Source organism: Dipodomys spectabilis, unplaced genomic scaffold (genome assembly GCF_019054845.1).
Source record: "Dipodomys spectabilis isolate Male_0828 unplaced genomic scaffold, ASM1905484v1 ptg000424l, whole genome shotgun sequence".
In the NCBI taxonomy this organism is placed as follows: domain Eukaryota; kingdom Metazoa; phylum Chordata; class Mammalia; order Rodentia; family Heteromyidae; genus Dipodomys; species Dipodomys spectabilis.
Genome location: NW_024871101.1, coordinates 1,661,162 through 1,678,744, shown reverse-complemented (window position 1 = coordinate 1,678,744; position 17,583 = coordinate 1,661,162).

Genomic DNA, 17,583 nt, shown 5'->3' with positions numbered 1-17,583 from the left:
CTGCTTATCTTCTTCATATTCACCCAGGTTCATTAACAAACACATGTCAAGGCCACAAGCAGCACAACAGGGCTTTTGCTCCCAAGAATGTGTACATCTCATCATGTTATGATTCAATAATTGATTCCAGCATCTCCTGGAATATCTTCCTCAGTCAGGTTTTGCTTTGCTTTAAAATGGATAAAGATGTTCTTTGTGTCAGAAGGAGACTTTATCATTTCCTAGGAATACATTTACACATGCAGATGTGGGATGTCTGTGTGCATGTGATCCAGTCATGCACTTTCCAACAGAAATAAGGAACCAGGGGCTCCTGGACTCTGGTTGACTGCATCTAAACTAATGACATTTGCACATTTCCAGAAGGTCTTTTCTCCTGGGGCTTGAACTCAGGGCCTAGATGTTGTACTTAGCTTTTTTGCTGAAGGCTGGAGCCTTCACCACCTGAGCAACATTGGCACTTCTGGTTTTTTGGTGGTTAGTTCATTAGAAGAGTCTCACAGGTTTCCCCCCCCCCCCCTCCACATGGCATTGAAAACCAATCCAACTCCATTTAAAACAGAATAAAGTAAGTATTAAATCGCAGTAGCTCAATATTGGAATTTGACAGTAAAGTCTTGTATAGTTTTTTTTAAAATTTCAGTCATTTAGCTACAAATGTACTCTGCCTACATTTTCCATGCAATGGTAGTTATAGTGATGATGGGATATTAAGCCAAAGACAGACATCTTAAAGTAAATGAGAATGTTTGTAAGTCTTCTATGATCTTAGCTATGATTGCAAAAGGTTTAGTCACAGATTAAATGTTACTGAAAAGAGTAGCAGCAAGACACTATCTCTATCTTGGACAGGTAGAGTGAAGCTCACAGAACAAGGCCAATTCCAGTGTGCAAGGCACTTGGCTTTGGAAAATAGCCCTTTCTGGATAAGACCTTTACCACAGTTCATAAATAATTCCTTTTTACTTCAGGCATTAAGGCAGGAATAGGGAGTATTCATCTATTCACACTTATTCAGAAGATATATTTTAGCCTTTGCATTTCTTACCCAAAAGACACAATTCAAAATCATAGAAGTCAATAGTTGATTAATTTTAAATTGCTAAATAGCACGTAGCATTTGCAGTAGTGTTTTTCAGTTTGGAAATTTTCTTGCTTGTAAATGCTAGCTCAATTTACCACCTTAAGGCAGGACATTACCCTCTGTAGCAAGGGAAGACTTTACTTTGCAAGGTTCTTTTTAAGAACAAAATTTTTGTGAAATTCAGGTAAGAGATCATTAGCACATATATGCTCTAGTACTTCAGACTATCTGCTATATGATATGTCTCTTAAATGAAGGAAATTACATATATCAGGTTATATTAGTTTCTTACAAGAAAGGTCTTCTTAATACCTACTACATGCATATAATTTTGTCACCCAGAACTATTTTTTATTTGTGTAAATAAAACTTTCCCCATTCCTATTTTATCACCTGTATGGTATTAAAAAGAACTGTAGCTCTTCTCTCACTCAATTGTTCTGGCATAAGGTGCAACTAATTCCAGGTAACTTGTATCTAAGAGGAAAAAGTCCAGTATCTCAGAACTAGTTTGGTAATCTGTTCAGTTGCTGGAGTACTAGACTGTCAGGCTTCCCCACCCTCGAGGAGGGAAGGTCTGAGGAACACATGCTGATGCCAGTATTTACTTCCCTACACCCGAAAGTCTCTTTTAAGTAGTTTATAGTTCCAAAAAATGTACTTAAACTTTTATGATAGATTTTTTGACAATGGATTGGCAATACAACACCTGGAGACAAACTGGGATTCACAGAAGCTCACATTACAGCGGTATTTTTAGCGTAGCACCCAGTGCCTCACAACTCTAATCCCACTTACTCAGGAGACTGAGAACTGAGGATCACAGTTCCAAAGCCATCCCTGACAGGAAAGGCCTTACACCTCTTATAATCAATTAACTACCAAGAAGCTAGAAGGAAAGGTGTGGCTCAAGAGGTAGAGCACCAGCTTTCAGCAAAAAAGGTAAGGTACAGCCCACAGACACTGAATTCAAGCCCCAGTGTGGCACAAAAAAGGTATGGTTAATACACATAAAATCTATTCAATATCAAGAAGGATAGAGAAGAGATAAACAAATCTTGAAAGGCACATGTTTTATTAGATTTAATCTTGAATATGGTACTTGAACTTGTTTTAAGACTACAGAAAGCCATTTTATGTCTAATAAGCCCCAATATTTTGCTACTAGCCACATATATAACACATATATGAAACAGTGTGTCATGAAAATATTCCCTCTTGTAAAGCGTATATGCATAGAAATAGCTATCCACTATAAGCCAGAATATCTGAAAATGTTGTTCCTGAAAAATATGTCATGCTACTGGAAAAGTTTCAGGGCCTCACTAGGCTTCTATCTATACATCTGGATTTTTTTGAAGAAAAAATATTATGTTTAAAGAGAACTAAGTCTCTTTGAAATAAAAAAAAAATTGTACTCTCCTGTATTTATTAAACTAAAGGGTTGCCAGACAGGCAACATGAGATCCTCCATCCTACTTTCAATTTGAGATAAAATAAATGATAAATTAATTTTTCATATATGTAGAGTATATATGTGTATATACATGTGTTTATAATATAAATACAATGGAATAAATTAAAAGCTTTGAGATGGATTGGATACCCAATGCTACTTTGGAAGCAGAACAGGTGACTTCATGATGGAAACTGTTGCCTCAATTCTTATTTTTGCTCTTCCTTGACTTTTTACTCCTGATGATTAAGATATTTTGACATAGTTCCAAGATTGTAGATTGTGAATCTGCAGTAAGTTATTCACTACTTTTTTTTTGCCATTACTGGGAAAGGCCTCTCCTGAGTGAGTACTGAGGTAAGTATAGTCAAGAAATGCAGAAAGCCAGCTGCCTCTATGTATCATTTGAGTATCTGATTTTGCTAAGTTACATAAAGAAATAAATCGTCCTTGCTTGTTTAAGTGAATTCCAGCTTGATTTTCTTAACTTGTAGACAAAAGAACTCTGACAAAATATACTTATGCTGATAAAAAAAATATTGGAAGATCACTTTGATCTCCAGTTCTCTCCTCTTTTTTCACTCCCTTTCTAGTACATCTGGTTCTTTTAATAGGGAAATTATAACCTACAGACTCTCTCAGAATTGTAAACCCCACATACAAAGGTGAATATCTAAATGTAGAATTTGAATTCCTACAAGACCTCCTAGGATGATAGTAAATAGGGCTAAGACACAAGCAGTATAGACATTTTGGATTCAAACTGACCTGATTCAAATTCTCACTCTTATTACATTCTGAGGTGGTTTTTGTTTTGTTTTGTTTTGTTTTGTTTTGGCAGTAAGTCACTGTCTTTTAAGCTTTTACCTCTAGTACCTCCACCATAGAGTATATTTCTGTAAGTGGTTGTATGTATCTGAGAATCTAGTAAAATAATTTATGCAAACTCCTTGGCATAATGCCTAGAACATAATAAGCACTCATAACTATTTCCAACATTAAAGAGATAATAGAAGTTAACGTCAGGAATGTGCTAATCTTTGTATCGCTTCCCAGCTAAGAAACCTTTGAGGCCACAGAGAAGGAGACGAAATTTGGGCAATGTTGGAGCCTACAACCTCTGGAAGAATTATCAAGCAGATTCAAAAGGGCAGGTGTCTTTAGGGATATCATTCTTTCTTGAATATGTTTGAGAACTATTTTATTAAATAAAACTAATGAATTAGGCCAAAAGGTTGTATTTGTGTGTTTTTAAGTCCTTGGGAAACATGTCTGATAGAATGCAGAATCTGATTTCATTAATGATTCTTGGAGCAATATATTTTGATATTTTACCAATTCAGTACAAGTGTATGTTCTTCTTATATGATTATCTAATCACATTAATAAAAATCCACTAACATACTGTGTTGTCACTCTAGAGACTTAAGGGAACTGGCTTAATTAATATTAAATAAATTCTGAGTGGATCCTTCAATTCCTGGTGAACTATATTCACTGTGATCTTTCAAGAAATGCTGTGCTTTCATGCATACAGTAATTGAGTTATGCATGCAGAGATTTGTAGTCCTTGTTCCTAGGCAGAGTAGGAGAAGAAAGAGTAGAGACAAATTCTTATCTGTGTTCATTGTGTTCTTCTCATGGGGAGGACAAGATGCTTATGCTTGCCAAAACATCCGTTGCAAACAAAAAAGTATTCTCCTATATTATATTATGTCCACAAACTTCTAATCAATGGTAAACTCTTCCTTTTGATAGTAATTGCAACATAAGTCTTGTTTTCAAAAATGTTTTTCATTCTCACTAAATTTATCGAAGGCATAAAAAATAGTTCCCAGTTTTTCCATTCAATTCCTAACTTAAGGTTAGTAGATATTTTTAAATATTCAAATTTAGTAGTTTCCTCTCATCATGAAGATATGTTTTATTCTTGGCTAACTTGGAGCATTATAAATTAATAAAAGAAAAAGAAACAATAAAAAGAGTAAGTGTGGAGGTAGCCTACCTATAGTGACCTGAGTAATTGCAATGACAGATATTTGGTGGCCACCTTTCATCACCCTGTCATAGTGTAAGTAATCTAAAATTGTAAATATAACCCTAAGATTTACTTAAACATAGATACATGTGCTCACTTTAACAGTACATACAAACACATCACAAAATGCCTATTGAGAAAACTTTCTTCTAGCCAAACTCTCATTAAGACATCAAAAGAGAGCCTAGACACAAAATGTGATGGCTATTACATAGGAGAAAAATTAGAGGATGTGTGTGTAGGTCAGGAGAAATACTCAAGTTATAAGCTTGTCAACATGGAAATATTGAGTAGATTCCACTTTAAGCTAATGTCAAAGTACATATCCTTGTAGTAAAATTATTCAGAACCACAGTTTGACAACAGAAATTAAATATGAACAGTGAAAAAGAAAAGAAATCACTTTCAGGGAAAATGCTTTGTAAGCATCTTTTCTCTATGACAGTTCTCCTTGAGATGGGTTTAAATTCAGTCTTGAAGGATTTTTTTTAGTGACAGTGAGTTTATCTAATATATATTCTCTGTATTTATGTAAACTAGAGCTATTGCCTTAGACTTGAGAGGAGCACCTTAGTTTTAAGAATGTCCAGTGAATTTCCTGAAGTTCCCCAAGCAGCAAACCAGCCTCTGTAAGGCAATTATGAGGCTCCATAATCAATGTTTGTGCTTGTCATGTTCATCCCTAATTGTGCCTTTCTTTTTTTGTGTATTGTTCTTTATTTCCTTCTTTATCTGTCTGTTACCTGAAATTTTCCTTATTTTTTTGTCCCTCAATTTTTGTTTCCCCATTTATTATTCTTTCTTTTTGCTCTCTAGATCCCTTTTTCTTTCTTTTTCAGTTTTGTTTTCCTTTTCCTTTTTACTGTGTCTCTTTCATCTCCCCATTCTCCTCCAGTGACAAGCAGCAAAATCTTCTTGTGGAGGAGAGAGCTTTGAAAAAGCTACAATACCACCCCCAAACAACCTCCTTCATATCATTTTCACTGCCAGGTGCTTTCTGTTTTCTCTTTCTATAGCTTGAAGACAGATGGATGTAGTGTATGTATTACCATTACAGTATCTTGAACTCAGGTTCTGGTGAGAAAAAGAAGCAATCAAAGATTTTTTTTGCCACATTCTGCTGTCCCTTCTGAAGTCAACCAAGCACAAGAAAACTCATAAAATCCTTCTATTTAAAAAAAAAAAACTGGCTTAGATTTCTTTGGGAAAGACCCTGAGCCAGTGTCACCTCTCAGCATTAGACCCTCAGCTAAGAAGATTCCATGACAGCCACAGTCCTCATCTTCCAGTAAGACAAGTACATGTCTCTGGCCCTCACTCCCTGGATCTGTAAACTTATTCTACATAGTTCCCTAGGCTTCGGGTCCTACCAGGACAGTTTCTCAGCCTTGGAGACATATTATTGCTGCTTCTTTGAGACAGGCCATTTATAACCTTCACTTAGTTTGAGGAGTGCTAATATAACACTTCTGGGTCCCTAGCAAGTAGCGATTTTAACGTCTCTCCCAAAGTTCACTGATGAAGGAAGATGACACCAACAATTTTGACTTCAAGTGGACCTCCCCGTTTTTACGGACTTGCTTGGTGATAGGTAACAGGATTGACAGAGGCTGCGAAGAATCATTACTGTGGAGGCAACGAAAGAAAATCCACACCCTGGCCAGTAAGGCAGGAGTTTTTACCTGGGAGAAAACAAGCAGCCAACGTGGGTTTCTTTGTCAAGAGGGCAGCCGGGCCAGCTCAGTTGTGGGAATGCCGCGCGTCTCAAGTTGTACTCTTCAGCTCCTTAGATGCCTGCTTCTGCACCTTCTTCAGACTTCAGAGGACACTGACAGCCTTGAGCCAGGAAGCGAAGCGAGAGAGAACGTGACGTTCTGGCCAGTGGAGCAGGAGCCTGACTTGCTGCTCCTGGGTTGGACCCCCGCCCACGCTTTCTCCCACGCGGGAGATTTACTTTGACTAAAGGCTGGCCTTGATCACACAATGACAGTCTTTGATTTCAGTCTCCAACATCTCCAGCTTGGGGACCTCCAAATCTTGTTTCAGCCTCCCAGTGCAAACTAGCCTGCCTGGGCCCTACTCTAACCTGCAGGCTGGTTCAGTTCTTGGCAGGTGAAGAAGAGAGGAGGGGGAGTGGGAATGCCTGGGAACCAGGAGTGGATCGACCTTAAACTGTAATGGGCCCATTTCCACCCCAAATGAGAGCACTTGCTGTCCTCCATAAATAACAGCTCACTAGCAAATCTGCAGATTTGCTCTGCTTTCTGGGCTCATTAAGCGACTAACTCTGGCTCAGCGAATACAAGCCAATTCAGTGCCCTGGGCAGCCCAGAAATTCTCAGCGTTCGGTTCCTGTTCCAGTCCTCACTCCGTGCATAAATAAAATTTACATTTCCCAAAGGAATAAATGCAAATACATGCATCCATAATATAATATATGTGTGTAAATTTAATCCATGGCAAATCCTAGAAACGTATTGGCTGACAGATTTTCCTGATGCAGAATAGAATGTGTTTGATTTGTTTACTTGTTGCTTTATTTCTCCGGGGCAGTAAAAAAAGAGAGAATTGAAAAGGGCTTGAGCCATAAAACCCTTAGATATTTCGAAAAGTAATACCCAGTTTTATCTTTCAGTGGAGAAGCTCCCTGAGGACACAAATTCTGGATCTGCATCGATGCGGTTTAATTGGACTAAAGCTTGAAAAAGAATTTTTTCCATTGAGGGAAGCACCTTACATTTCAAGGATTGCTGGAAATCCTGGCATTTGGCTTCCGGGCCTAGGAGTCATGGGTAACAAAGAATCAGAGGCCCTTTGTAGGAAACCACTGAATCAGGTAAGGAGTGTGTGCAGACTATACTTGGGAAATCAGCTACCAAAGAGGAACATTAGAAGTTGCTTTATCTAACTTGGGCGCTCAATTGTGAGTTGTAAGAGGGGTCTATAAATGCATTCCTGAGTTCTTAGTGTTTTGCAATTCACATTTACCTTAGCATAAGGTAAAGCTTTTTTCTTGTCTATTTCCTTGAAAGTTATCAATATTGAGATTGTAATACTCTTCCTTCAGTAATTTTTTGCTGAAATATTTTTTCTTTACTCAAAGAAATAAAAGAGAGATTTTTGTTCTTTTATGACTTTTCCTTACATTTTATTTCTATTTTTTAAGGTTTACAATGTCACTATCAACAGGTTCCAGCCACTTTAAAAAAGAGAACTCAGAAACAAGATTTTCCAAGTTTGCACCACCTATACAGAAGATCGTGTGTGTGTTTGTGTATTGGGGAAATTTCCAAATAAGAGCATCATGCACAGTCCATCTATAAGACTGACATCCAGGTTGAGACAGGACAAATCTGTTTCTGCTCCTTGTTTCATGTTGGGAAATGTGTTTCCTGTCTTAATTGGAGCCATTCACTTTTGGTGAGATTTAAAAATGGCTCAGCTGAGTAGAGTTGATATTTGGTTAACCATGAGGGAAATGGCTCATAATCAGGCAAGCAATTACCAACTAAATCTGATCATTTCCCAAGCCAAATAAAGAAATTTGTAACCATTTTACTTCTGGAGCAATGTGCAAGAAAATTGTGAATGAAACAGTTTTCCGTGCGGAAGGGAGAAGGGCAATGGGGAAATGTGCCCTAGAACAGGAGTCACATCACAACGCAGTGTGCAAATGGGAGCCTAGAAGGCTGAATGAAATGGCCTGTGAGACCCTTAGGTTGCAAGGTTAAGGCCCTTTGGAGCAGGAGAAGCCAAAAAATTCCCTAAAAGCAACTCCTAGAATGAGACCTGTGTTCCGCTCCATCCCTGCACTCCCTATTGTGGATTTCCAAAGGCTCCATTTCAGTCAGGACCCTGACCACCTTCACTTCTGGCCTTTGGGGAGATGTCTCCTGAGAGGGAGAACAGACTAACATCCCACTTGATCACCGTGTGAGGGGGCGGGGGAGGGGGGGAAGGACTTTGTCAGAAAACTGCCTTAGCAAATCTACAGGAGTTACTTGTGTGTCATCCAAACGGGCTCCCTAAAGCCCCCATCTTTCTCTTGACCTCAGCAGGTGTGAGGGGCCTGGGGAAACAGCTCAATGGATGAGAAGGAGGATTTAGATTTCAGCATACAGTTCAGGTGATTCTAACAGAACAAGAATTCTGGGGAGGCACCATTTTCGTGGGAGCAGGACCTCTAACAATCAGTGCCATTTGCTTTCGAATCTTGTTAAATTGTTAACCCTTTATATATGCCTTCTTGATCTTACAGCTGCAACAACAAACGACGTAGGTCATTTCATTCTCCCATTATCTAGAGGAAATGATGCTCAGAAAGATTGCATTAAGGAGGGAGCCTGCGCCAAATTTCAAAAGGGACAGTGAAGCTCCAGTACTACAATTTAGGGATTCGATAAGGAGATTCTGAAGTGTCTACCATTATTCGAGTGCCCTCTCTGGCCTCAGGTCATTGGTGATTGGGGGTGGGGGGGGAGTGGAGGTGATTACAACTCAGGGTCAAACCCAACTGCGGCCTCCTTTGGCAGTCCGCAGGAAACATCCTGTTTTCCTTGCTCCTCTGGTCTTCGCCTTTTTGATGCTAACCGCTGGAGCAAACCCACCCACCCGTTCTCTCTGTCTGGGAAGCAGACGCTTTCTGCACACTCCAGAGGACCTCGCTAACCCAAGGACCTTTGGCACTGGAGAGCATGAATCTTGACTTAATAAATCAAGTCCCAATTGGCTGCTCTGCCATCCAAAACGGGCTCCGAAGAAATTTGAGGCAAGGCTGTGGCCACTCATCACGGACCCCCAAAGTCCCATTTTGCAGTAGTTAGAGCTATGTCTGGGGCAAGAAGAGCCTTTCACATTTTAAAAAGTCAAAGCACCCAGTAGCTTTTCTCAGTCCATTATTACTTCATCTGACTTAGACTTTGGCTTGTCATAACTTTCCTGGATCTTCGAATGATCACGATCCATGGCATCATCAAACTATGAAGAATTTGAGGAGGGAGAGGAGGGTGAATGTGGATAGAATATTTAATATACAGGGCACTTTGATGAGACTGGTTTGGAAGGGGGAAGGGAAGAAAACATTGTGTGGCACTAAAATGCATTTGACTTGGTCAAGAACTTTTTCAGATACTCCCCTTGATAGAATGTAATAGTATGCCCCTTGTACTTTAAATTAAAGGACAATTATTTTTATCATTTAAAAGTTTAGACTCCTCACAGAAGCATATGTAGTAAACAGTGTAAAGTTTTCTATTTAAAAATTTTATTTTCAGGTATACTTTTCTCCTTCCTTCCTTCCTTCCTTCCTTCCTCCCTCCCTCCCTCCCTTCCTTCTTTCTAGTACTTGAACTTAATCTCAGGGCCTGGCCATAGTAGTTACTGAACTTTTGTGCTGAAGGCTAGTACTCTCTACCACTTGAGCCACAGAGCCACTTCTGTTTTTTGGTGATCAACTGGAGATGAGTGTCAGGACTTTCCTGCCTGGGCTGGCTTGGAACTGCAATCTTCAATCTCAGCCTCCACTCAAGAGCTATGGTTTTTTTTGTTGCTTTGTATGTTCTTCCCCCCTGGTATAACCCTTGTTTTTACTGTATTTGATGTCTGTGCCCTGCATCTTGTATATACACTTCTCTAATTCGGGGAGGGGAAGGGAAATAACAAAATGCTGAAATAAGGATACAGGTAGACCCATTGTAACAATAAGATGTACAAAACAGTATGTTGAAAATGAACTTTACAACTTGGGGGGGGTAGTTGTGGAGGTAGGGGGAAAAGAAAGGAGGCAGCAACAATGCTCAATAGGAAATGTACTCATTACCTTGCCCATGTAACTGTAACCCTTCTGTACAGCATTTTTACAATAAAAAAGTACATAAAAAAGTATCAGCCAGAGATGCTCAGCTTTAATTCTATTTTTTACTTAGTACAGTTGCTCAATTTTGTCCATTTGGGCCACTTACCTCTATTTTCAACAATACAAATTGCCAATTCCAGGTGAAATTTGCACATCAGTAACTAGAGAGCCCAATGAGATAAATGAAAAAAATATGGTAATGTTTTATTTTATTATATTTGCACTTATATTAGAATATATAGTGAAGTTATTTTAAAGATATATTTAAGTATTTGGTGAAATTCCTTTGAAATTGAATGAAATCATGAGACTTTTTAAAAAAATGTAGCAAACTTTAAACATCCACCACTTTGAGGAAACACAATATACCTTCCCTCTCAAGATCCTGAATGACATTGCCAACTGCTTAACAGCCATGTCAATGTGATGTTGAAAAGATTGCATTCTAATATATAAGATTTCTAGGGTACATGATGAAAGCAATACAATCTTTCTAAAATGAAGTTTCTAAAAATTTAAATATTCTCATTTATTTTCAACACATTTATTTCTCAACATCTAACAGGAATCAAACTATTGAGCTGTTTAAACTATTTATACTTTAATAACATTTAAACTTTATCATCTGTATAATTTTAAGCAATATGTCCTAAACAAAATTTTCAATAAAAAGTTTTAATAGAATGATAGGTGTATATCTTACATTTGTGAAGTTTATTCTTAATACTGGATGAAAAACATGAAAAATGATTGTTCTCCTTAGGGTCATCCCAACAACTGAAGCAGATTAGATAGCACTTCTAATTGATTAAAGAGAATTCAGTCAAAAAGACAATTGCCACAAAATAACCTTATTTTAAAAAATAAAAGAGGAGAATTCATTACTCTGGTAAAGAAACTTTTATTGCAGCTAACTAGAAAACTTATGAGGATTCCAAAATTCTGAAAACTTAAGACAATCTTAAATGTACAAAAACTAGTCATACTTTATTATAGTTATCTCTGATTAAATTATTAAAACAATTTCCTTAAGTAGCAGAGAGGCTTTATAGGCATGTTAAATATGTTATTAAATAATGCTGCTGTAATTTTTCTTTTTTGGTTTCTTCTCCTAATTCTTAATTTTCTGTTATTTGGTAAAGTTGTTATATTTCCTTTATTATTTGATTTCGTATTTTTATTTATGTTCATCCAGAAAATAAAATGAATATGAAAATTTTTATTATATGATACCAATCCCATTATCATTCTTTATAGTTTATAAATTAGGATTCCCCTCCCCAAAGGTATTATCTAAAGCAGGTATAACAAATACCAATGTCATTGTTGTGACATTAAATTATACATTTAATATTAAAAACATAGGATTTTCTACATTTTATGCATAAATTGATTTTTATTGGTTCTGATAAAAGCCAGCTGAGATATCTTTATTTCTAATCAGATCACATATGATTTTTAAGGCATATCAAATAATAAAACTTGGACAAAGGTCAACCACATTATTTTAATTTTTTATGGTGGAAAGTGAAAAGACTTCTAAAATATGGCAATTGGTAATCATATAATCAAGAATATTTTTGAAGTGAATGTGGCTTTATAGGGTATGTTGAAGAATATTTCATGTTGAATGTGGAATTGCTTATGCAAGTTGGCTCAGATCTTCATTATATATTTGTGATCTTTCTGAGTTTCAAGAAATTATTTTTGTATTTTATAGCAACATCTTAATTATACATTAATTTTTCAAAAGCTCAAATGTTAACCCCAAAGTAGATACTGTAGTGGGACTTAACTCATCTGGAAAGTGATGGATTTTACTGTAGTTGTACCAACCATTTCATTCTTGTAATGATAAATACTAGTGTCTATCTTTCAGGTAACAATTTAGTTTCAACAATCACCTGTGTTTAACATGGCAATGGATATTATTATCTTTTATGCTTTGTTATCCTAAAAGGTATAGCTTTTTTGTAGAGATATAGATATGAATTTGATGCTAACATAATACCTAATTTAAAATATACTGCCATTAAGGCATTCTATATCCAAGTTTATATGTATAAGGAAAAGCACAAAATTTAAAGCATTTAATAAATTTTATTTTTCCCTTAGTGAATCACTATTGTTTTATACTTAACTATAGAAAAGAGCAATGGTTTTCCTTGGTATTTCAAAGGTAAAGCATAAAACTGACATTAAAGCATACTAGTTAAGAAAGCTTTCTTAAAAGTGAGAAATCAATCTCGATCTGCATTTTGGATCTACTTGCATAATATTCAGCTCCCCACAGCCTTAGTTTTCCCCATTTATAAATGATAGAAAAGACTATGCCCTATCTCATTGATTTACAATAGGAATGACATAATATGTGCCTGCCACCTAGGTAGCAATCATTCAGTGCATTCCTGCCCTGGATGAAAACCAAAGTGAAAACGTTTAGCTTTTGATATATCCACATTTTGATTAGAAATTATGAGATTAGGGCTGGGAAGGTGGCTCAGTGGTAGAGTGCTTGCCTTGCATGCCTGAGGCCCTGGGTTCCATTCCTCAGCACCACATAAACAAAAAGAAAAAAGCCGGAAGTGGCACTGTGGCTCAAGTGGTAGAGCACTAGCCTTGAGCTGAAGAGCTGAGGGACAGCGCCCAGGCCCAGAATTCAGGCCCCACGACCGGGCCAAAAAAAAAAAAGAAATTATGAGATTAGAAACTTATGAGATAGACAGATTAATCATCACAAAGATTCTTCATGCTACCTTTTAATAACTATCTCTATCTCCTTTCAATGCTATGCCCATAAGTGGAATATATAGATATAACTGTGGAAGGTTAGATTTTTTTTTCACTCAGTATAATGTTGTCTATTGAAAATATGCTCTTTAAAAGAAAGTTGTTTAGCTAATCAATCACCTTCTGAAAGATATTGGCTTATTTCCACATTTTTATGATTGCAAATAATTTTTTGGCCAGGGGGAGGGGGGAGTGTTCAGCTAGTCATGAGTGTTGTCCTTGAGCCTCTTTGTGCTCAAGGCTAGCACTCTACCACTTGAGCCACAGAGCCACAGCACCACATCCAACTTTCTCTGAGTAGTTTATTGGAGATAAAAGTCAGACTTTTCTGCTCCAGCTGGCTTTGAATTATGATCCTCAGTTTGCAGCCTCCTGAGTAGCAAGGATTACAGGTATGAGCCACTGGCTCCAGAGTTGATTGCAAATATTGTGACTATTTGTGACAAGATTTTGAAAACTGTACTTCTTTCCATTGCCACAAGTTATTACTTTTATTTTTTCCACTTGACCACCCTCTTGGATTCTTGAAGATTCAATTTCAGTCTTGTCATTGATCATTTATGACAAACAAGTTAATAAGAAGCATGGAAAATAGATCAAATTCTCTTGATATGTTCTGATTTATCTAATCAATATAATGGAAAAAATTGCTCTGATTACTAGTTGCAAATAAAAATCGGTCAGTTTCTTGTTGTAGGTAATATTCAGCTCTTCCTCATTTTATTGAAGTTTCTGAGAGGAAAAGAGGCAGCAAGTGAACTAGCAAAATTTTGTTCCAAGTCTACATATGGATAAGAGTTGTTTTTTTTATTGTGAAAATACCGTACAGAGGGGTCACAATTACATGAACAAGGTAATGAGTACATTTCTTATCAAGCATTGTTGCCTCCTCCTTTGTTTCCCCTTCCCATCCCTTCCCATCAGCCCCCCTCCGCCCCCCCCCATGCCAAAGTTGTAAAATTTGTTTTTCAACATACCATCTTGTATATCTCATTGCTGCAATGGGTCCACCTGTATCCCTATTTAAACAATTTGTTTTTTCCCTTCCCCTCCACAAATTACACCAACATCAAATACAGTGAAAACAGCAATTACACCGTGGGGGAGGGACATACAAAGCAACAAATGGTTAAGAATTTTATACAAACATATTACATTCATAAATCAATCTTAAAAGTTAAAACAATTGAATTGTATTACTTTAGACTTTAAGGCCATATTAATTATGTGATATTAAGTATTAGGATTTTATTTTATTTCACTTGGTTTGCCCAATTTTAACATTGAATAAACAGGCACAGTATTCTTTAAGAATTTTAATTTGGATAACATAGAAGGATGAAGCATTTTGACTTTTACTATTTTTCCAACCATCAGAATCAGTATTTCTACTTGTTTTCATTTTTCTTTGAAAGAAAATCACTGAAAAACTTAATTTCTTACTAAAGAATGGTGCTGAGTTCTGGGTTTTCTAACCATTGTTTTTTCTTTACACATTTTCCATATCACATATCAGGTACTAGATACTTGGTTGTTCATAGTGAGTGATATTACATGATATAGTGAGTGACTATCACAAAGACATACTTTGCCTATAGTTATTCACTTTAATCTGTAACAAATCTCTATGTAACCAGATCAACAAAGTACTTTGAGTATAGGCTATTGGCTGGAGCTTAGAAATATTTTTGTAACAAAGGATTTTTATAAAAATTATTTTAAAAAGAATTTATTATAACAAAATTTTATTAAATTAGTCATTTCTTGCTTTTTATTTTTAGAACTCACCACAGTTGATTTAGCCTTTGTAATGTGTAGATAAATTGAATTCCCTGAAGCTTGACTGCTTGAATGTTTTTCATTTGCCATCATAAACATTGAGGTCCTGCATTTTGTCAGTTTTATATAAGCATAGGGGAATTATTCCAGTTTCAGTGGTCAAAAACTTCCTTTGTTTCACAGCAATGTAGCTTGCTGTAGTGTAGTTATCTATCTGGATATTTATTTATACCTAGAAAGGACACATTCCCTTTTGGCAGAAAGTATATTTTAGTATACCCTGGATAGATGTATCATTTATTAAAAAAAAATGGCTGTTACTAGAAAAGTCTTGAAATTTTCCAAAGTCATTATTAGAAGTAGAACTAAAATTATTGTTTCATAATAGTATGAGTTCAAATTATGTATGAATATATAATAAATTCCATATAAAGAGGTTGAATCTGGAAATTACTGAAATAACTAATTACTAAGATAGTTAAAACATGCATTATAAGAATTTATTGCAAAGTTGAAATTTATTATAGCAATATGAAGTCCTATGCTTATATTTTGTGATATTATCTTAAATATCTAACCAAAACACAATCTGTAGATTAAAGTGAAAATAAAATTTCACTTTAGTATTTTACCTATCAAGATGAAATGTATTTCAATATGTATCCACCTGCTAATTAAAATTTACAGCCCACTTCTAGAGTACATCATTATTAGTGAAGGAAAAAATAAAATCCATTATAGTAAATGTAGGCTATAGAAATATAGTAGGAACACTCTACAAATAATATAGTTACATGCACATCTATTTGAAAAACAAACTCAATATTGCAGCTTCTGATTATAGTTCACAAAAATGACTTAGTTTAGCTTAACACATTTTAAAGTTCTGTCATTTATAAAAGCATAGTTAAGATGCTTCACCAAAGATACTTTTGACCATTTAGATTCAATTATTGCTTATTATCAAATTAAACAACTAAAACATTTTAAAGGCACATCTTTCATTTCAAAATATCTCAAAGATTAAGTAAACACTAGTAAAAATATCTAGTAGCTTATTCTGATCTTTATGAGATAATTTCCCTCTGTGTTCTCAAATATCACATCCCTGAGCACAGCTTTAATTTCAGCTTCAAGTTTATTTTTCCTCTAATGAACTTTTATGAACTTCTGGCCTCTTATTTATATATCATGTATGCTTAAGTGCAGAACTGCGACTCCTACAAAGTAAGATTAAATCTGAAATGAACTTTACCCTGAAAACCTGAGGGAAAAACCATATGTTAATGTACATAAAATAAAAACCAAATTTTAAATATTTCTAGCTTTCCTTTATGCTTTGGATATTCTCCTCTCATTGTGCCATGTTGTGGGGAAAATCTCTCCAGTAAATTTTAATTATCCCTAAGCAATTCTCCCATAACTTTTTCCTGAAATTCGAAGATTTTACTTTATAGCTGTTATTTCTAGGCACTATTATTATTATTATTGTTGTTGTTGTTGTTATTGTTGCTGTTAGTGGTGAGGATAGAACCCAGTACCATATAAATGCTAGGCAGAAAGCGCTAACAATAAGTTATGTACCCCAATGCTATATCCTTTTTGTTTAATCAGTCATGATTAAGAAATTTATCAAAAAGAAATTTATTGTGGTTATTTGGTACAGTTTACCCCTTAAAATTCATATAGAATCAACAATTATTTAAGTGGTAGTTCACCTCATTTTTGCTCATTTTATGTAGCTGAGCTAGCTTTCAGTATTTGTAGTTCTATATGTCTTAGCTTATAATTCTATTAAACGAATATATTCCTAATGTAAGATACGAGAAGAAAGTGACTATGTTTTTTTCTCTTACTAAAAAAAGTTGAACAAAAATAAAAGAAAAACAAATTTCTCATCTTGGAATCAGACAATGAGATACTCAAAACTAGTGAATGTTAACTTTTAGAAATTAATGTGAGGGATTGTAAGATTGCTTTCTATACAGTCTCAATTTTTGTAATCTACTGATCATATGTAGTGGGCTTTATGTATTCTTTGACCTGGGTCAATCATTTTTGGATTCTAGCATAATGGATTTTCATTGAAAATGTCTGGCTTAATCCCAAGCACATGCTTAAAAACCTATCTCCATTCTTTTGCAATTGAATCACAACATGATTTTATTAATGTAAGAATTATCAACAGCCCTGAAGATTGCAGATAATTTTCAGTTGTTTGGGTTTTTTTGTACTGGCAATAGAATTTGAATTCAAGACCTGGACGCTCTTCCATAACACAAGTTGGAGGGTGATAGTTTTCGAAGGTGTCTGGAATTTTAAAAATAAAAGGTACTGTAATTTACCAACTCTCATTTACAAACAGTTTCAAAAGTTATCCAAGCTGGTCATTTAAAAAAACACAGTAGGAAGCTGGATGCCAGTGGCTCATACCTATAATCCTAGTTACTTAGGAGGCTGAGATCAGAGGATCTTGTTTGGAAACCAAACCAGGGCAAGAAAGTCTGCGAGATTCTTATCCCCAATTAATCACCAGGCACCAGAAGTGGCACTGTAGCTTCAGTGGTAAACCACCAGTTTGG